The sequence below is a fragment of the Poecile atricapillus genome, chromosome W (genome assembly GCF_030490865.1).
Source record: "Poecile atricapillus isolate bPoeAtr1 chromosome W, bPoeAtr1.hap1, whole genome shotgun sequence".
NCBI classification, from domain to species: Eukaryota; Metazoa; Chordata; class Aves; order Passeriformes; family Paridae; genus Poecile; species Poecile atricapillus.
Genome location: NC_081288.1, coordinates 49,219,229 through 49,242,769, shown reverse-complemented (window position 1 = coordinate 49,242,769; position 23,541 = coordinate 49,219,229).

Here is a 23,541-nt window from a genome sequence, read left to right as displayed (position 1 = left end):
TATTGACAAAATTTTATCACTACAGGCTCAATATTTTACCTGTCAAAAGCACTCACAGGAAAAAAACCAAAACTGGTTACAGGCTAGAAGTAAGTAAGCACTCTCTTGGCTGAGTCTCAAGACAAACATTCGATCACTGTAAAATTCAATTTATGGATCATCACACTTTGTCAATAAATTGCAGTTCTTGAATGTAGCTATAAGATCTCTAAATAGATGGAGATGTTGTTCCAAATGAAGTGTATGTAAGCACACAGTTGAACTTGCCTGAGGAAAGAGTTCTTAAATATTACCCTAGTTTTAATTTTCATATCAAAATCATGAATATATTGTTGGCTTTGCACAACTTCATAAAACAGAGGACCATTAATACCAGTTTAACCAGTGGCCCTTGGGTGCTTGCTGCTCAGAGACACTGCACTGCCACTGACGTGACTGCAGCTACTCAGTCATTTCTGCACCAGCAGGAAATGGATGAAGATGTCTAAGGCTAGTCTATGTCCTAGAAATAGGATCTAAAATTTTCAACTGAGCTGAATGTTATCTGTTTTGTTCCTATCCAACTGATGCTTCATGCCAGGCTCTAAGCAAGACCAAGCAAAGGAATCCTCGAGTATGCACAGTCCAAGCCCCATCTCCAGTGCCAGTGTGATCCACAGTGGGAGCACTCTAGTGAGGTGCACAGGGCGTTTTACAAACCAGCCTCTGGTACATAAGGTCACGGCTACAGGTGATGCAGCAATTTGGCCCTAGCAAAAAAAGGCCTGGTAAAGCAGAAACCCAAGCAACTGGAAAATGCTTTTACATTTTCTCCCTGTATACTCTGGAGATACCACAAAACAAACTTTGAGCTATATTTAAGTAGTTTTTAGGGGTTTTTTTCTCAAAAGACTTTCAGGTTTCTTTCATTTACACAGGTCTCTGATACAAACAGAAATTTTGCAGGTTGTGCAGATGCCTGTGGTTACATGCAGTATATTCATTTTAATTAAGACAATGGCAATGCAAATAAATAAGTACTGTATCTAGTCAAGAGGTGACATTTCTTTGTTTATGTAATAATTACTGCTTAGAACAATATATCTGTTCAGCATACTATTGTTTAATCAAAGCTGGAAATTAACTCATGACTTTTTTATGAATGGCTAAAGGTAAAAAGGAGTTTATACATATTCATAATTTACATCAGATTTCAAAATCCTGAAAAGTAGAGAACTGAGACGTTGTTTAGAAACTTTTAGCTTATACATCTAAGTCCTCCTGTAAGTATTTATCATTATTTGTAAAACTATAAATATATTCTTTTTCAAAACACACACACACACATATATATATATATATATATATATATATATATAAATTTATGTCACATCTATATTTTCAGTTCTTTGAAGGTCACTTTTTCTCCTGTTTAAAGTCAGTATTTTCTATAAACTAACTGCCAAGCTAGAAATTGCATAGCATTTATGCTAATTTGTAATTTTGGTGAGTAGTACATAAAATGCAGTTTAAAGGGTGTTTTTTCTAATAATGGAAAATATGAGTTACTCTCTGAGTTTTAGAACTACTTAAAACATGCTATTCCTTGTATGAACATGTTCATTGATAAATTGTAGTTTAGAGGTCTTCTGGCTACAGAGATAAGGAATGGGTAAATAGAGAATTTATTTTAAGACGAACACACATTCTTAATATTTGAATTTCACAGGTTCTTGAGGTTAACATTTCTTTAAAGTTTTGTTAGTTTATTGAAGAATTTCTTTAGAGAAGCAAATCATGGAACTTTCTTTACAGCCTATAACAAACTTGTGTATTTAAGAATATATTTATAATCACTGAAAACCAGAGCTCAGATTTCTAGTCCCAGCATAGCTGTTCTGTGAAGCTGACAGCAGGCCTAGAAGATGACAATTTCAAACTTAGACACTGCCTGTCCTAGGAGACCTGTCAAACTTGAAAATGAAAATGTAACCTTTCTGAAGCAGAAAGTGTGCTTTATTTTGAAGGTCATGTAAATTTAATGCTTACAAACATAAAAGGTATACATACTACAATCATAGAGTATCTAAGAGATTAATAAAAGGATGATTTGCTTTCCTGCCTGATTCCATTTGTGAATACACATACTTGGTATCTTCGTACTCCCAGCTAGGCCTGTATTTTATTACTTTCTATGCTCTAGCCAAAGTCAGTAATTACAATAAGCTGCTACTGTGAAAATTTCCATGAGCAGAGGAAATTTTCACATTTCTAGGAGCAAAGAAGTACAGAAATGTGATCTGTGTGCACAGCATTTGCTTGGTATATGAAAATAAAGCATGATTCCTTTTTTAAAAAGGTATTGAATATGTATTCTAATGGTATCTGCATTTGGAAATGTTTCTAATTACAATTTAAGGTTGAAAACCTTTTTTTTTTTTTTTTGTCTTTGCAGAAGGTTATTGATTAGTTATTACACATCAGCCAAACTAGAGCTATCAAACCAAAGGCTTTGATTTCCTGGATCCTGCCTTTCAGTTTAGTTGTTTCATGGCTTTCTCATCACTTCACTGAGTCATCTTGCAGCTGACATCCATACAACTACTTCAAGGAAGACTTCAATAGAAATAGTAGGAAGAATATTCCTATGACTATTATGGTCATGATTGTCAAGTGGCTACAAGTTTGATTACATTAAATATAGATTAAAAATATCCTGTGATCAGTTTGCTTAGTGTTTTTGGAGTTTTTTTCCCTGTTTTGTTGCTGAGTTCCTTAAAATGGTTCTTCAGTTGAAATGAAAACATAGAGCTCATCTCTCTTTTCCATGAGATGTTTTGCCCGGGTGATTTTTCTTCTGTTTCTCTATGATTACGTCAGATATATAATCAAGATCATAGGTTTTACTGAGTTGCAATACATCAGCAGTTTGTCTAAATGTTAAAGTAGCATCTCTAAAGAGATGGTTCTATCAATTGCAAAGGCTAGTTCTGCAAAGACAGAATAATGTCTCAAAAGAAAATGGGTACAGTCAAGGTTATGATGGCCATCTACTTTCCTAAGGACTTACAGAGAAGTTGATGAGTACATTTCCTTTTTCAGTCTTCTATATATACTCAGTCTTATCAACAATGTACACTTCTTTCTGTTTACCAAAGTGGTACCATGAGGGAACAGCAATGCAGAGTAGCTGTATAAAATCAAGATATTAAAGAGAAATGGCTTAGGCAATGTTTTCACTTGCATATCTATTAGAGTAGATATATGCGATTCTATTTCTCAGTACTCAGCAACAGTCCCTGTGAAATCATATATGTAATTTCCCCTGTAAGACCTTAACAGATTCCTCAGATAATTGAGTAACAATATGCAATGTAATCCAGGTTTATAATAAAATGACAGGAATTGCTTTCCTAACCTTTTAACTTTATTTTTATTAGCAATAAAATAGAAATTTTGAAAATTTGAGACTTACACTAGGAAAATGCAACTATCTAAAGGTCAAAAGTAGGATTTCAGCAGAGGAAATGAAACATCATTATATACCTCCAGAATCTGAGGAACCTATCACTTCTCTTGGTAGACAAGCTGACCTCTTGCAGATCATCTACTTGAATAATTCAAAGCCTAAGTTCCCAATACATAAGAAAAAGGGTAAAATGTTCATCTCTAACAGACTTCAGAAACAGTACTCTGTATTTAACTGCCCTTTGTATTGCAGTGCCTATAAAAACCCAAAAGAGTTAATGGCTGATTCATATCTCTAACTCCTATTTTGGACCTTTTAAAGGTATCACAGGCACAGGACTGGTCTGACCCACATTTCTGGGACCATTTCAGAATCTGTATCTGTGTTTGCGAGAGGCAGAGCAGATGGGGGAGCCTTGGCTGTGGAAAAAGTATCTGTTGTTGGATATAAGCTAAAGACTAGAAAACAGAAGAGGCAAAATAACAGCATCACAGAAAATTTAAGGAGCAATCCATTACTACATGTTTTGATTAATTGATGTACACTCAGTACAGCAACATTCATAAAATTGCAGGTATAGTAGACATTACTAGCAATTCACAATTAATAAAAGTTAATCTTTTGGCTAAGTTTTAAAAATATGACCTATATTACTTAATTAATCTAATGAAATATGCATTTCTCTTTACAGTTCCAAGTTCACCAGTATCACACAATCTTCTGTATGTTAAAGTATCAGTTATAATTGCTTAGGCCCCTTCTACTAGTTAAGTTAATGCTTGTGAGTTTATATTAAGACAACATTAGGATAAGGTTCAGGTAGTAGAGACATTTGCACTTCTTCGTATTGCTATGTAACCATTCTGTCCAGTGAAAGATATTTTTTACCAGGTAAATATGTGCAACGTACAACACCATTTGATCCCTCTACAAATGCGTGACTTGTCACTTTCTCTGTATGGCAAATACAAGAAAGTAAGGACATCTGTCTGTATGTCAGAGTTTGTATTGTGAAACCCAAACTGACTCAGACTGTACAAAATTATTCAGAGTTCCCCACTGTGTAGAACCACTAAGTCAAAAGAAAATGGATGCACATGTGTCTATGTGTCATGCTTCTGGGTGGTGTAATTGTTTAAAAAATATATCTTTTGCAATGTTGTGAAGATTCTCAAAAACCATGAAATGTTTGAAGAACTGTTCCAAGGCTGCTAGAAATACTATTATCAGTCCAAATTTTATTCTCCATGCTCATTATAATTTGAAATAAATATACTCCTTAAGTTTTCATAAATTCCATCTTCTGCCTGTTGTTTTCCTGATTCTGGCTTTTTTATCCCAACAGCTTTGAAGGCTGCATTTGATTTCTTCTTCAGAAGATGGAGATTTTTCAAGCATTTTCACAGTGTATTCCCTCATCAGAGACGAGCTCCAGCTGAAATGTATGGCTTTATTTATCCCATCAGGTTTATTATATCTGCCTGAAAAACTGACAGAGCCACTTAACAGAGACTGCAGCTGCCACAATATCAAATGTGAAGAATGAACAAAAGATGCATCTTTAGATTTGTTTGCCAATGAACAAAAATACAGAGGTGATCCAAGGCAAACACAGCAATCACTATGGCATTAGACAACAATTAGGTAACAAGGTGCAGAACAATTAACTATTCAATGTCTGTATCAGCTTCATATACAAAGATATACTGATAGGCACAAGAATAGTGTAGACTCATTGCAAAATCTGCCACTCAGTAAAAATCTCAAATGTGTACATCATACAATGGTGAGCTCCAGAAAATCTAATTAATTTTACTATTTTTGTCACACCTTAATACATGTATCACACTTTTCTAATCATCTTAATATTTAACAGAGATTATTCCCAAAAGTCGGATTAGTACTTCATGGGCATATGAGTGATAAGAAAAAAGTGTCTCATTAAACAGAACTGTTTACCAGTTTATGTGAAGAGGAACTGACTACAGACTTTCTTTTGGACATAAAGTAGTTATGCAAATCAGTACATCTGACTCCATGGTGGTTTAACAGCAAATTAGGTAAAAAATCAGATTTTTCTTGGAATCTTTGACTATTCTCTTATTTCAGCAGTTAACTCAACCAGTACAAACAGGTGTGTAAGTCTCTGGCAAAACAATACTTTTTCCCTTCCAGACAACAAGAAAAACGCTTCTGTTAAATCATTGAGGAACATTTCATCATATGAACTGCCTTGGACCAGCTGGGCAGAGCAGTGTCCTTGTAACACCAAGGCTGTGAGTTCAGTCCCTGTATGGGCCTTACATTCAGAGTTGGGCTTGATGATCCTCATGGGCCCCTTCCAGCTCAGAATATTCTGTGATTGGTTGGGGTTTTTTTGTACTCTGATAATACATCTGATATATCTCTGACTATAATGCTACATAACAGGATGATATTTCCACACCTTTGGATATTTTTATTTTATTCAGCTTAGAAAGGATGGCTAATGGAATTAGGTGGCTCTGCTGTGGCCTATTCTGCCATAAAAACAGAGGTCACAAGGAGGTGGAGATTAAACCACTTCAAAGACATTTCTGTGCTGCCCTATTAATGATTCTCATCTATGCTCTTTATGTCAGAGAAAAGGACAGAAAATGCAACTTAACCAGAAAAATAATAGCTACTGAACATTAGTTTCCAGTCTCTGTAAACAGCATGGAACTATTGTAAAAATACCGCTTGTATCTGATTGCCTTGCTGCCTGAAGTTGTCTCACCTCTCCACAGAGTTTCATATGGATCTTCAAAGGCCTGTTTTTCCAGGATTAGGAAATATCTTGGCTTCCATTTTGACTGACAATATAGTTGAAGTTTTCATATTGGCTGGGTCCATTACAACAATAAAGGAATATTTGAGAAGTCTCAAGTCTTTTCACGGAAACTCCCATTCAAATTCATTGAAATAAAACTTTCCATTTGTGTCTTGGTTAATCAGATCTTTGTAAATGAATACTCAGACGTAATTATTACAGGGCATTCATCTCTTTGGTCATCAGTTTGTTCTACTTTAACTCTTAAGCCTGTGAACAGCAGGGATCATACAATCACGAGTACTTAAAGTTACCTGTCACTGGAGGCCAGTTTAATGGGACATGAAGCCAGAAGTCTCTAACATGAGGAACACCTAATTTTGACTAGCTACAGGTTTTTCATGGAGGAATTGAATTTTTATCCTCTCTTCTCTTGGAAGTCCTATGTTTGCTTCATCTATTATCAACGTATCACATCTTTCCCTATGTACTGCTAATTTTAATCTGAGAGTTTGGTTTTCTTTTTGCTTTTTTTTTGTCTTTTCTTTTTTTTTTTTTTTTTTTTCAAAAAGGAAGATGATAACTGGGAATCTTAGTCCTGCCTTTTTTTTTTTTTCTAGAGAAATTCAGAAAAATATCTAGTTCTTTCCTTCTTAATCAAAAATTTTAGACAATCATTTGGAACCAGAGAAACTGTCATAAAAATACTTGCTGACTTTAATTTCTTTATTATTGTAGAACCCGATATATGGATAATTTTCCATTCTACAGCACACATCCTCAGCTATCTTTATATACATAACTGTATAAAATTGATGGGCTTGATATTCTTTCCATTCATGACTGACATGTAATTTGTCGCATCCTTTCTGTTGCAGGTCTACATCTGCTTTCCATCAAAACTTGTTTTTGTAAAAAAGGAAGGGAAATAGTATATAAAAAAGCTCGAACATATCAGTCCAGTAGTCAGAGAAATATTCACTCTTCACAATTTTCTTGTATGAGGCTTAATAGAGGGTCACTGTTCTGTATTCAAATGTTTTCTTAAAATGTTTGAACACTTTAATCTTTTCCAGGCACAAATAAATAACTTTTTCCTCCCAGTTTTTTGTCTTTTTGAGCAATGCTGACTTAGGGATGCAGAAAGGGTTTTTTTTTGTTTGTTTTTTTTGCAACCAAGAAGGAAAAAGGCAAAGCCAGAGGATTAAAAACCTGCTCATCATTTCTTCTAAGACAATTGATGTTATGTTGGCCACTGTTACATACTTAAATCAATGATACTATAAAAAATGTAGACTGAAGAGGGATCAAAAGCAGTAAAAAAATAAGGGAGATTTTTGTTTTGCAGCAAAACCCACCCACAACAAGTGAGGACACCTTCAACTAGACCTGGTTATTCGGAGTCCCATCCAACCTGACCTATTTCCAGGGACTGGGACCTACACCCTATCAGGGCAACCTGTGTCAGTGTTTCACCACCTGACCACAAAAATTAATTCCTCATATCTACTCTGAATCTGCTCTTTTTTCATTTACAATTGTTACCCCTTGTCCTATCAGTATAGGTCCTGCTACAGAAAAAGGAGCATGGAGTGTACCCCTACTCTGATTAGTGAGAACCTGTGGTGGTGCACATGAATGTACCTCTGTGACTGTGAATCAACACCTGCAAGGTGCTCAGGTTTTTCTTGTGCTCTTTCCCATCCATTCCCTCACCACTTCCCAAGAGGAGTTTTTTCTAGGCTTCTTTACCAGCAGCAAACCTAAAACTCCAGCAGCTGGAGAAAGGATCTGGCTGGGTCCAAGGCAGCTGTTTATCTGTAAACATTCCCTAAGCCTGTCTTGCCTGAAGGAGTTGATTTAGTTATTGCAATCAGATGGGAAATGATGAAGTCACTGGTAGGATTATTTATACATGTGAATTCTAATAGTACACAGTAATAGCAAGCAGGTCCTCAAAGGATTCATTTGTGTTTATGGGCCAGGTGGTATTAATCTCTTGGTTACAAAATTAAAACACTATGTCCAGAAATTCATCTCCCAGCAAATAGTTTTATATTAGGCAATGTACATAGTACTTTCCTCAAAAGAATTTACACTTAGGATTAGTTAAACATGTTAAGCAGGAGGAGACTATAACCCAGATAAGAGGTAGCTATATTTCCACTCCTCCAGGAAACTCCACAGATAAATCCTGGGCTGGGAATATCAGTATTAGTCCAAGTACGTCTCATTTCACTGGAAATGACCAAAAGAAAAGAGAAAAGCACTGAAACCGTTATTTTCTGTACACACTGAAAGTGTGATAATTATGATGTCTCCTTAATAGTTAATATTTTGAAATCAGTCTACTTAGAAACACTTTTTACCCTGTATAAGCTTTTACAATTTGATGTAAGGTAGAATGGCCTTCTTAGTAGTAAATACTGGTTTTCAAGGTCAGGGACATTCTCAAGGGTGGTACCACTGGCTAGTAACTATAAATAGCTGTCTGTTCCAGATGCTGCAGGAAGATATCTCCTGGTCTTCCTATACCTCTTATATGGATGCAAAAATAGGTCTTAGGAAGCAAGTGCAGTACAACGCAGCAAACCATCTAATGAACTGGTTTGCAAAATTTCAACAGGTACATAAAGTTGATTTTCCTGCTTTTATTTCTATTCTTCAGCTCTTTATTTGAACAATTCTGAATGGATCTTCATATTACATATTCCTTTCTTCTCAGTTTGGAACTAGGCTTTGGTATAAATGAATAGCTCAGGAATCCTAGTTCAGAATATATTTGAAGGACATCCTTATTACATAACTATTTGCACAAGCAGAAACATTTGATATGTTTCACGTTTGTATATAGCTCTCCCAATAAACAAGTCTATAATTTTAGAGCTGCAAAAGAGCTGCTGATAATTCCAGAGCTGAAAAATAACTGCCGTTATTTTCTTTAATACGTTCTATAAAAATCAAAAAATCTTGCCAAGAAGTATTCCAAGGTAACCTCTGTCACATGCCTTTATCAGTTTCAGATGACTACATAATTCAGTTTAGCAAATTTGTTGCGTTTCTAGGCATCACATTTGAGTTTCATTGCCAACTCAGCTCTGATAAACATCCTTAACCTATTTTTCTGTCCTTCACCCCTACTTGATTTGATTGACCTTGATTTAGCTGAGGAAGGGGATGACAGTGCAGAGAGAGGCTTTTAGAGCAGGCAAGCTAAAATTTATATGAATTCATATGAAGTGTTCTTTTCCTATAGATAAAGCAGCAGGGATTCTTCTGACAGTGGTTTGCATTGAAAAATCCAGATGTCAGAAGGCCAATATCTGCTCTCACCTAATAGTCCTGTTCATTCTTCTGTGTTTTTCAACCATAAAAATTGTGCTTGTGTATTTGGATTGGGTGTATCTTGACAAAAAAACCCACTTCATCTACCATCTTCCTTGATCCTCCTTATGTGCATGATTCTTACAGAAAAACTGCTTTGCTGCTGTCACATTTGTCATGAATGTGATGAATAGCTGAGTGTGGCCACACTAAAAATTACTGTTGTCATATACTGAGAGAGTTAAAGAAACCATAATGCACAATAGGTCATTAAGGACATAAAGCAGTACTATTTTCTTATTTTGCATCTCTAAATGCATTTTGTACTGTGATACTTTTATGGATAAATAAGTGAATGCTCCAGTGTACATAAAGTGTCCAGCCAAGTTTTATTCATCTGCTTTCCACTGCAGCAATCTAGTTGTAGCCCATTCATTTTCATTTCTGGTGCTGCTGTGACACCAAGATGACTAAGGATTTGCTTTTCCTTTAGCTGCTTTTCGGCATGTATAAATGTACTTAGAGACAGACTAAAATCTTCTGCCACAAAACACAGAAGTAACTTTTTTCTGTATTGAAATAATAATAAAGAACAATAGTATAGAATAAATATCAAGTGCATGTTGGATGATTATTGATTGAATTTGGTATGAGAAATGCATCAGGTGCTAAGAAATCAAATCAAACACACTGATCTCCTAAAACACCTTTTTCTGCGGAAATCTGAAAAAATACTGTAGAATATTTCCTTTTTATTTTATCTTTGATGAAAAAATTCTGTGAGCCAGTCTTTGCAATAGACCAACATAGGCAAATTACTGACTAGTATTTTAAACTGAACTAAAGGTAATCATCTTCACTCTGGTAGTAGATTAAGGTTATTTGCCTATCTCTCTCCCCTGTATTTTCCTTTTAAAACAGACCATAGGTAGCTGTGGGGGCCGGGGAACCAATAAAAAAAAAAATTAAAAAAAAAAAAAAATCACTGGAAAGGAGAACAAAAAACCCTCTGCAGTTTAGATCTCTGTATTTTCATTATCCTATTCCAAAGCCATTTCCCATAGCATATACCAGCCACATCATACAGTTAAGCACATCTAAGTCTTTCTTTTACCAGAATCTTCTGCAAACTGTGGTGGATCCCACAGTACTTTAAACTGATTACATGTTACAGGAGTAATAGTGTCCAGGGTGCAAAATCTGGCTTGATGTTCTGATTAGGAAGGCTCAGAGATAACTTGTAGTTGCCATCTGAGGCAATCTTTTTATGTCAGAAAAAACCCACAAAAGACAGGTATTTAGAGGTAAATTAACTCAGTACCAACTACACACCAGGAGTCTGCTTACTGGCATTCTTAAAAGATCTTGTATGCCTAGGGGTCACTAAAATCTACATAATATCAGTGTATGTCAGCCTGCTTTTAAAAAGATACTTCATATACTAAATTGTTAAAACACCAATATTTTTCTCCATAAAGACATCGTGTGTTGACTGAAAATGAATACAAAATGACCTACCAACACTGATGTCAAATGCAGTTACATAACAAGATCCTTTTGCATCCTCAATTATTTGGTTCAGCTCTTATAGCTATTTCTTTTTCCCTTGACAGGCAAGAAAAAATCACAGGCTGGAGAAGAAACAAGTACAAGCTGAATAACAGTCATCAAAGAAAAGTTTGACAAATGTTGGTTTTTCATTAATTTGAGAAACATTTATGAGGCATGCAGATTGGCTGTTAGCATATTTAGAATTCATAAGTATTTTCTGAATGCTCTGAATGTGTTATACAGCGATGACAGATAGCTTGCATTGGCTGTGCAGTTCAACTGATCTTATGGTGTTTCTTTTCTTTTACTGCCTGACAAATTTACTAGCAAGAGAATAGTGAGTGAAAAAATAGTGAATAATACACTAATGAAATGTATGGATCCAAAAGACTTCTACTCAAAGCCAAATGAGCAATGCTCAGTTACCCAGTATTCACAGGAATATCTAGTCTGTTGAATTAAAAAAAAAAAAAAAAAAAAAGGAAGAAAAGAATAAAGAATTCAAACAGTATCCTCTCAGCGCTGAATCACCTTGTCATTCAATCAGAGCCTATGACCCAACAAAACACAGAGCTTAAGGTCCTCTCAAAATAATGAGAAATCTAGATGTATATTTGCATTATGACTGCAATTGCATGTATCCTAACCTATTTTTGCATTAACTATGCTAGCTTCTTGAATGTTTTGGTTCTTTAGAGGAGCACACTTTGGACAAATATTTTTCTCAAGAACATTCTTCATTGTACAAAACAAATTGGTGTAAACACAAGTTAGCTTGGAGGAGGTTTTTCTCAGAATTGAATAAAAAGACTGCACAGAGAGAGAGTAACAGCATTTCTGGACTAAAATGGGTGTTCAGGCACTTCAGTACTAGGCACGCTATTTATCCTCAATTCTCTTCTGCAGCATGTCACCAATGGCTGAATATAAAGGCAAACATGAACCTTGAAAAGCTGATAGTGTTGCAAACGAATTAGAAATTCTCTCAAAAGAAAGATAATAGAAGCAAGTCTAACACATAAGTTTTCACAGTTAAGAGAGATACAGAAAAAACAAAATATCAAAGGTCCTGCCCAAGAGAGTGATTTAATAGATGTCAGTCTAACAAAGTATTTCCATTGCCAACTGGCACAAGTACAAGGAAATACTGTCTGAGTAGCAATTTTCTTTTTCCTTGTTTCTTCTTATTCTGGAAACACCTGCTGTGCTGCTCGAATTTTAAACATCAGAATGACAGTTAAAAATAGGAGTAGACATGTTGGGATTTTGTCCTTAAACTTTCTGTAGTGAAGACAAGGTTAAGTGCCTATCAGACACTGTACCAATTTCCTAATTGGCAAACCTGCTCCTGCAGCTTAATTTACACTTGAACATACAGAATGATACCATTTTCCTTGAAGAATTCTTCTGGCAAGACAGATATACTGAATATCTTGTTGGAAATTTTTGATTCAGTGAAATGCATGGTGCTTCATGACCATTGCATTACATTTATCAGCTATGTTCCTCAAAGTTTCTTCCACAGAATTATCTTTGCTTCAAGGATCAATTTTTTATTAGAATACTTTGCCACTTCTCTTTCATGTCTAGATACAAATATTATAATTGCAAAACATAGCCTCTGGAGTTATCATAATTGTTATTCTGTCTGTTCCAAGAAAGAGGGCAGGCTTGCTGCACTTCCAGTTCCAGAGGTCACTGTTTCTACAGCCACTACTTTCCTCACTCTACTACTGTTCTGCTCCTGGAGGAAATTGGTGAACTGCCATTCTGCTGACTAAGCCTCTACTGATTCTCTGATTGCTCTGTTTCAGCAAATTTGGCTTGAATACAAAAGCCATACATGTATAAAAGAAGACTGACATAATGGAAGCCACTAGAGTCCCTTTCTGTCTCTTGCCCTGTGGCCACATGGGCATTCTCTGTCCTTGTGTTGTTACTCAGAATTTGTGTGATATTGTTTTGCTTCATCTTTACGTTCTGTCAAACCAAACTAGTTCAGAATAAGTTCAGAGTAAAACCAGTGGTGACAGCAGGGTGGAGAGAACTGTATGGCAGAAGGATTCAGAGGAGGGGCACAAGCGAGGTTGGTTATGATGGCTCAGACTTCCATGGCCCAGCCCTGACACAGCTGATTCTGACTGAAATGAATCACAAGAAAAGCTCCTTCAGCAGATCTGTAGTGACCACCTGGACTGGGAGTAACAAACTCCTAAAGAAGATGGAGTCTGGAAGGGACAGCCACATATTTGAGAGAAAAAACAGCAGAATGAATTAAACTGTTTTAGAAGACCACATCTGTTGACAGCCTTAGGCTTCAATATTTATTTCCCAGCTCATTCTCTCATTCTTTTGTTCTCTGCTTTGAATGAAATATGCCAAAACTTCTGATATTCTCTAGACTGCAGAACAAGTTGGGAAGTTCTGTAATTTTCTAAATTGTCATGAATGACACAAACATTTATTGATCCATGCATCCTCTGAATTTGATTAAATCAGTCTGAATGTATGATTTGGGAACTTGGCTATGCCCAGAGGACCAGAAATGTGAGGTTCACTCTGTGTCCCTAGAGTGCCCTTTATGTGGCTGTGCAATATATCATTAAACCATAAGCACTCTGCAGAAAATTCTTTCAGAGAAACAAAACAATTTTTTTTTTGTTAAGTTTTACATTGTATCTTTAGGGGCTAAGTGTGGTTATTCTTCTAAACAAATGGACTTGATAAGGGTTGAAATATGTTCACAAATGTCACAAACACAACATGGAGAATTGATGACAAAGGCAGTTGTCTGTGAAACAGAAAGTAGAATTGATGCTTTTGAAATGAAAAAATCCATCCAAACCTAATCTCTGCCAACAGTTAGATAGATATTTTTTGGCAGATCTCTGAAATCTTAATATTAAAAAACAAAACCAAACAAAAACAAAACCCAAAGAAAACTGCTACTCTAGCTAGTAAGGATTCGTCTTGAGTATCAAGAAGTATTGTAAAGAGCAGTAAAAAGTCCTGAACTTTCTCAAGAATGCAGTGGTCAGATTAGTAAGAAGCTTTATTTTGTTTACAGTGGAGTTTATCACTTGTATAAGCAGATGCTCCTGTGCTAACTCCCACTCAGCAAGCAGCACTTTGGACCTACATCCATAGTAATAAATGCTCAATTTGAAGAGGATTATCTCCTCCTTCCCCTCTTCTACTTTGCCTGAACAAAGCGGGAGGTGGAGAGAAGGAGGGGGAGATAATCCATTTAGCATGCAGTGCTTCACACCTGCCAGGTACGTAATAAATGCTGGATTCCAGGGGGACTAGCATAGTAGTTCTTGTTTGGACTGGAATAAAATATTTTCAGACACTGGACTGAGCCCTTGGGACTTAAGTCCAGAAAGGGTTCTGTTACTTGATTATTTCTTATATATCTCCTGCATTTGTATGTTTTCTGAGTAAGACAATACAAAGATAGAATGGAAATAACAAAGCTGAGCTTCTGCAGGATTTTTTGTGTATGTGATGTGAGAAATATGTTGGTAGGATCCAGTAATAATGAAATAACATTGTATTATTTAAAGCTATACATTCCACAAGAGGAAAGGAAGAGGCAAAGAAATCTTCATGAAGCTTGCATGCCGTACAGTAAATGGTCCCTGAACTCAAGATATCTTAAAAATCATTCATGTTGGTCATTGTGATAGCAGCTTTATGTTACAACTCAGCAACCTGTAATTCTCTGTTATCAACTTACTCATATGATTATGTTTGCTTTTTTTCTGATGTTCCTATTGTATTTTATTACATAGACTATCAAATTTTATATATTTTACATAGAATTAATGCAGATATGAGGATGCTAGATGCAAGAAGCAAGCAGGGAACACAGAGACTGTGTGAAACTAAGTCACACAAGCTTCTCATTCTGGCCTGAGAAAGCATAAGGAAGAATCCAAACGGTCCTTGGAGAAGGACAACAACCTTTGCAGGTGTTGTTTAGATCCTTTTTGTTTACTTGCAAGAAACACTCAAGGGATGGTGTTCCAATTGACCAATGATGGTGATGTGTTAGTTTAATGACCAATGAGAGTTTTACCTCTCGGACCTTCTCGGACCTGCCTATAAAAGAAGATCTGGAATAATAAATCTTGCTCTGTTGTGCAATCCATAAGAGAGTCTGTGTTGTACTACCTCACCGTTCCTAATATAGTGCGACACAGATATATATTTTGATAAGGTATTTAGTCATGCAACAGATCTAGATAGAGTTGACACTGCTCATTACAGAGGAGCTGGACTAGACAACCATTAAAAGAACTCTTCCAACTCAAACTAGTTATGCTGGCCCTAATGTGAACAAAATCAGTGGAAAAGAGATCCTGAAAGTTCCAAACAATGGGAAGAACATGGTCTTTTATGCTCTATTGTCTTTTCAGATTTTCTGTTGCGATGTTTCACATAACTTGAAGATGGCCTTAGTGTTAGATTAAGTTACTCATGCCTTTCTCCATATCTGTTAGTGCTGCTTAAACACAGACATCAGATAGAAGACAGGTAGGAAACCACAGAGCATCTCAAGTGACAGCAAATACCTGAATTTATTATCAATATGGATCATACTCTACACTGGTTATATGTAATAGGTTTCAGACTGAATATCTAGTTTAGCTCTGGCTTCTAATATGGGGAAAAAAATAAGAAATCCCTTTTACTCAAGACATCTAAGATATCACACCCAAAACAGTAACCTATTGATTTTCCTCTACCCATGGTGAATAGAGTTTCTCCTTCCTTATTCAGAGGTGTATTGAGGATGTCAATACTTTTCTCAGGCTTGGTGCCAGTCTCTGATGCAGGACGGCTGAGAGACTCCAGCACTGGTGAGGTCTCAGGTAGCCTTTTTATGACTCACTTCAGCACAAAGCTATCTCAGAAGCATATAAATTTGAAGTAATTAGGTTTTATTCTTAGAATTGTAGAATCTTAGAATTATTTGGGTTGCAAGGGACCATAAAAAGCCTTCTAGTTTCAACCACCTGCAGTGAGCAGAGATTTCTAACTGCACCAGGTTGCTCAAAGCCCTGTTCAATCTGACCTTGAATGTTTCCAAGGACGGGCCATCTGCAACCACTTTTGGCAAATTCTGCTGGTGTTTCATCACACTCGTTGCAAAAAATTTTTAGTTTAAAACTCATATGTCTTATCACTACAGTTCCTATTAAAAACTCTAGCCACGTCTTTCATATAAGCCCTCTTTAAGTATTGAAATCCTGCAATAAGATCTCCCTGGATACTTCAGGCTAGGTCTCTCAGAACGACCCAACTCTCTCAACAGCCACTCTTTGGAAATAGCTAAACAGTTGTTTCTGTCCAGACATAATAAAATGTCATGACTAATTAAGTATAAATTGAGTTTATTATTACTGATGGATGATAGAATAAAAGTCCAGTCAAGGTGTCTCATAAAGAACTGGAAGGCATTTTGCCATCCAATTCCTCCAAGTCACAAGATCTGACAGAAGTTCACCATAAGTACAAGGCTCAACTAATTGATTTTTTTCTTAAAATGAAACTAAACATTTCCCAGTGGCAGAGTCATTAGACTCACATACCTAGAAATACAAGAGCATGTGGGTGGAATTTAAAATGTAGTAAGTGCCTAGTGCACAAGCTACTGTTGCAGACAGTGATAAATGCTAATTAAAAAACCACAACAGCACCAAAACAAACACCTCACCCTTCCAAAAAACAACAATGGAAGAAAATACATTTTAATATCTGGAGGATAAAATTAAGAAATTGCAAAGAGCAACAAATTTGGCATAATAATTGGTTTAATTTATTTGCAGAACTTTTAACTAGCTCATTTTCATTAGTGCCTCTCAGGTTGTTGTCATATATTTATTTCTCCTGCTTTTCTGAAAGGTTCTATGATAAACTCCCCTATGACTAAGACACAAGTCCCAAAGCTTTGATAATCTTCTGCCAGTGAGATTATGTTAAAATATATTACATTTTGCCATCTCCCTCAAAAAAAAAAGTTATATATTTTGATGAGCTAGAAATAGCACAGAAATAAAGGGGGAAAAAATTGAAATACTTAGAACTGGACATATTCACATTCATGAATACATTCATACATACAAATACACAAAACCACACTTTTAGTTACTTGCCAATTTTCCTGACAGTGTTTACCATGAATTTGTCCAATCTAGGTTTAAACAGATCAAGTGTCTCCCGCTTTTTACCCAGGGAGTCAAGAGACCATATAAGTGAAAATTTTCAAAAACCTTGTCCTTAGCTTTAGATTAATAATTCCATATATAGGAAGAGCATTGTACTTGGAAATGCTACCCATAGTGTATATTTGTGAAGTAGTTGCTATTACATAGGGTATATTTACAGAGACAAGTTATTATCTATCATAGAAGATGGTGGAGATTTCTGTGGTTCAAACACTTAGTGTGTTTATTAAGTGATCTCCTCCCAGTGCAAAACTTGACTTATTTGTTGAATGAAAGATTGCAAAGTTTCCTTGCAATGAAACAAATCCTTAATAGGACAGTTACAATTCATTTTATCCCATTAATTTCTAGTTTCATCCTCACCACTAACAGAAATACATCCTTTCATGATTACCTTTTTTGCCGCTTTATTTAATCAAAGTTTAAAGTGACACAATGTTAAATTATACCTCCTTGCATCTCCTTCACTAGTACTCATTCTCCATGAGGAAAAAAAAAGGAGAAATTTGTTATGTATTGTTTCATTACAAAGTTGATTTTATTACTTCTATGTATTAACTTCAATTAATATAAAACACCTGTGTAGAAAAATATTGGGTCATACACAAAAAGGACCTGATCTTCCAAACAAGTAGTCCAGAATAACCAGTAACATAACTAAGAGTATTTTTTTCATAAACCACTGAGGTCTCAAAGAATTTTTGGACCCAGTTTAAGGCCTGAGCATAAGCTAGATAAAAATACTTTAATAGAATTTAACTCATTTTTTGAGACTGTTAATAGAGACCAGATAAATTCAGTCAACTAGGAAAAATACACTGGGATTTGGAATATAAGATCTGTGGGAAGGTGGGGAGAAATCTTCCAAGGAAAGAATATTTACCTATAGGAGGAGAATATATTGCATTAAAAAGAAATCAGCCTTGTTACTAGAAAAATTGTAAACTCTTATGGAATAAAAAAACCCTCAGAACTGGAGCAACACAAATAATGAGTAAAGGATCATACAATCATAGAATAGTTTGAGTTAGAAGAAACCTTGAAGATCATCTGGTTACAACCTTCCACACTGCAGGCAGGGACACCTTCCAGAAGAGTGGATTGCTCCAAGCCCCATCCAACCTGGCCCTGAACACTTCTAGGGATGGGGCATCCACAGGTTCTCTTGGGCAACCTGTGCCAGGGCCTCACCACAGTAAAGTTCTTCATGTCTTACGTAAACCTACTCTCTTTCAGTTTGAAGCCATTCCCCCTTGTCCTATCACTACATGCTCTTGTAAACCACCTCTCCCCATCTCTCTTGTAAATTCCCTTCAGGTACTGGAAGGCCACAGGTAGGTCACTCTGAAGTTTTCTTTTTTCCAGGCTGAGCAATATTCATTTTCTTGGCCTTTCCTTGTAGGCTCCAGGTGTGGTCCCACCAGAGTGGAGCCATGGGGAAGAACCCCCTTCCTTGTCCTACTCACAACTGCTCTTGATGCAGCCCAGAATACAAATGGCTTTCTGGGCTGGGAGGCCACTTCTCCTGCTCATGTCCAGCCTCTCATGCACCCCAGGTCCTTCTCTTCAGCAGGGCTGCTCTGGATCTGTTCCTTCCCCAGCCTCTGGTGATACAGGGTTTGTCCTGACCCAGCTGCAGCACCTTGTATTTGGTCATATTAAACAAGAGATTCCCACCAGCTCACTCCTCGAGCTTGTCCAGGGGTCCCTCTGGACGGCAACCCATCCACCGGTTTTGCCAACTGCATCATTTGCTGAGGGTGTACTTGGTCCCTTCCTCTGTATCATTAATGAAGACAGTGAATAGCACTGGTCCCCTGAGGGACACCATTGTCAGCAATGGGATTCAAGATGAGGTGCTGAGAATACAGGGGGATGAAGTTATATCAAGTTGTAGGGAAAAAGGTCCCAGAGGATGGGGGAACAAGATGTTGACGTGGGATGGGCAGAGAAGCAAAGCAAAGCATGGCTTCTGGAAGTAGTGTGGTGGGGAGAGGAGTAGGCACAGGAGAAATGCTGGATGGTACCTGGTGGGCAGGAGAGAAATATAACACTGATCTCAAGAGTATGGCACTGCAGGTGAATGTGGCAAGTAAATAATTAGGCCTAACAGAATGCATGTGAAAGTAAAAGGTGATATGTTTTGGAAGGCCAGCAGCAAAGAGCATAAATCACCAGGGAAGGGAATGGAAAGTGGTAGAACAATTAGTAGGGCAGTAAATGAAGAGGGATAAAAACAGTATGCTTTGGTGCCAGTGTTCAATATTTGCCTGTGTTCAGTCTTTATCTTTTACCCAACAAAATGATTTTGTTGTCCTTCATACTGAAAAGGCAATTTTTTCCCAGTCTCTTTTATCTCTTGGACATCTTGAAGAAGAGAGTGAGCCTCAGAGATAGAAGTTCTATGATTTTATGTGACTAGGAAAGACAATTGATCTGATCTATATTAGAAAACTAGAGCTAGCACCATTTAAATATGTGTGATCTGAATAAGAACTATTTTCTACTTTATTTTCTAGTGAGCACATCCTTGTCATATGATCTTGCTATTAAATACTGATATAAATATGTAGCGCTGCTTCTTGGAATATTTATGTGATGACACAAAACCATGGTAATCACACTCTTCACCTCCTCAAATAGTTTACTATCTTAGCAGGAGGGGATGGCACTTAAAGTAACATTAAAACAGAAAAAAAAAAAATCTAAATTTCCACTTCACATGTAAGGCAAAGTAATCATTCAAAGCATAAAATTTGAAATAGACATTAAAACATTAAAAGCAAAGAGAGTCTAATAAACTCATAGATTGGTTGTGTTTGCATTAAAATTCAAATTACTTTCTCTGGTTCTTGAAATACAGTAATATTAAAAGCAAGTTTAAATTGAATGGAAACAATGTCAACATTTGAATATTTCTTATGCTGTAGCAATGTTTTCAAGTACTCTCATTTTCATTTTTATGATAGTGAATACAGAGGAAATGAATGTTAGGCCAAAGCTCTGTTTTTCTAACACTTCCAATGTCTTTGATGCATTTAAGGATATTTACTAGTTACAAAATTCTCAAGACACTTGCATGAAAAACTAATTGTTTTTCATATTCATGCAAAACGAAGTTAGTTGTTTATTTTCCTTTAAATAAAATCAAGGATTTTGAAAAGAATTCAAGCTCAGTATTGTTCATTTTATCTTATGGATCTTTTATCAAATTTTGGTAAGGACAAAAATCATAGTTTTATATTCTGTATGTAAAAAATGGAATCTTGCTGCTATGCAACTAAATCCTCATTTTAATGTTTCTTTGTTGATGAAATTAAACACTGTAACTAAAAGTTACAGGTTTCACAGTGCAAAATGAACTTATGAAATAAACTTACTCAATGTAAGTCTATATTATTTGAGATATTTTGTGGGGGTCAATAGTTTTTTTTATATGTCAGTGCACTCAATGTCACTTTTGTTGACTCCATGCTGTTCTATTTGTTTGAAATAGCAGTCATGACTATCATGTTACTACATGCAAAATACTTGGACTCTTTTTCAGCTCCGCACAGGATTGCCAACATCATCCTTGGAGTTCAACTAGATACAGTATTCTTCCACATAACCAAAAGCTGTATGAAATTATATCACAAGACTTCAGAACAAGAGAAGCAGAATCCTTCAGTTAATTACAAATATTTCCTTCCTTTTCTATTCAGCTGGAATGAAATGAATGAAAATAAATAAATGAGTAACTTCCAAGCGTCATTCAGCTTTTAATCTGCATAGCCAAATCATCACCTGTGACTAGAATAGCTTGAAGCCCTAAGGTAATAAAACCTAAAAATGAAGCAGCAGCTTAAGTACTTTCTCTGTAACATGACCTTCAGTGAACATCACTCACTATCAAATTAAGTGAACTCCAATTTGGAATCCCTTGGACTCCTATAGTGTTTTGGAGTACAAAAAAAAACATGACAAAAAAGTGACCTCCAACTGAAAGTGACCACAAGACTGCAGCTGAAGTTCTTGCTATGGCAAACTAACATTTTATGGCATCTTATTTTAATAGCTATAAAATTTCATTCTGCACTAAAGCTACAGTAATCTCTTTCTTAATTTGATTACTCTAATTCAGAAGGACATATGTGTTAGGTATTTCTTCACCTTTAAGTATCACCAGAGATGGTTATGCTTCCCTTGGGCTGACCCCTACTTATCTGCATTTTTTGGTCTTGATATTCTAAGTCCATTATGGGACTAGCCCCCCTACCAGATCAGTCACTCTCCTTTCATGTTATTTTCCATTATAGAGATATACCCATGTCACTGGAACAATGAAATTGTCACTAATTAGAATGCTTCCTGCAGACAGAATTTAAATTAACTGGGTTTCAACTACCAGATTTGCTTTTAGTAAGAGATAACCACAGGCTCTAGTGTCCAGAAGGAAAAAAAAAAAAAAAATAGGTCAGAACTCATCTTCACAGTTATTTTCCTTTCTGAGTAATGTTTTGTGAAGCAATCAAATATCTAGCGATGTTTAAAGTACAAATAATGATTTAAAAGCCTCTATTACTGCTGTACAGAATCTCTCTTTGAGTGCTGTACACTACTTGCAGCGGAATGATAAGAGCCTCATCACTGACAGCCCACATTAGTGCACTGATTAAAAGTCTGCCTTTTGTCTCCATTTTCAGGACCTTTTCTTTACAATAAACTGCTATTCTAAGAAATAGTCTTTTGCTGAAACTCCCCTTAGAATTGTAAGAGCTGTAGTATGTCATCCATCAGCCAATTGCTGGAATAAAGGGAAATTCACAACAATAGTCATTAGTAGATGATGTGGAGTCTCATCACTCTTTTGAAACTTGAATTGCTTTGAAACCAACTGTTTACTGAGCTTTATGTCAGGACTAGGAGAATGTGTTCAGATGGATTACTGCAAGTCACAGTTCTCAGTGGAATGTGAAAACAATGCACATTCTTCTGACAATGTATGGTGTTGGTGTCTACTCTGCCTTCTCTTCATTCAGCTTCACAGCATTCACCCTGTCTCAACTGCAGGTGCAACAAGTTCAGTCAGGGTGCTGAATGTAACACTTTAGTGAGAGTTTCTGTGATAGGTAGTGGAGGGGCTCAATGGGTATAAATAAAACGTGGGGATGTCCTAGAAGGACCTTGCCAGTGGTGAGGACATTTAAAAATACTGTGTCTTGCACAGTGTAGACATCGTTTGGGCCACCTGCAGATGGCAAGGAGCTAGTTATTGCACTGAAAATTAAAGCCTAGGCTACCTGTATTCCCCATGAGTTGTTGAATCTACATTTGAACACCTATTCCACAGGAACTGGCTCCAGATCAATGTGGTAGGCAATTCAGTTGGACTACAAAAATACGCCTTAAAGTGAAGCCAGGAATATATGGTCAGTCCAGTTATGATCTTGGGGGTTTAATCAATGTGTTATTAGCATAGTTTCACTAATAATAACACCCATAACACAAATTATCCAATTATTTCAACTCATTTACTATAAAAACTGATACATACAAATTTTATTCTTTCACTCTTCCTTTAAGTACTAAAGTTGTCCACCCAAGGTCCTGTTTCCTGCTCTATGGAAAGATGAGACCTGAACAATAGAGTCTGAGTATCTTTGCTGGGAGAAGTATACTGGTGCTGTTGAAAGGGGTGTGCTGCTGGAAGCAGTCAGGGAGCTGTACCAAAATATCTAGGAGAGGGAAAGGACTGGCTCATGTCAGACAAAAAAGTGCTTAGTATTGATCAAATTTTTTCCGTTCCTCATTCTGCAAGAAATGCCTGGCTGGGTAATGTGTTGTTTATCAATCAAAACACGTATTTGTCATGCTTAGATGCTTGTCAGCTTCATTCTGCTAAGGAAGGGTGGATGATTAGATCAAAAGAAAGGACAATTTAAGAGATGTTGCTGGTGTATTCTTTTCATGCTTGACCTTTGTAGGCAGAGACTGTCCATTGTTCCAGAGAAGTTTTAAGCAGACACGTGTTTAGAAGATGGCACTCCCAAATTTCCCTTTATGGCTAGCAGCAACTCAAGTATCTATTTGAATGTGTTCCATAATGATGCATGCAGCAGTCCTGTGCTGCAGATGGCATTTGGACACAATATCTTAGTGGTGGCACACAGGGAGGCAAGCAAATCAGGGACTGTGTGCTCTGGCAGTCATTT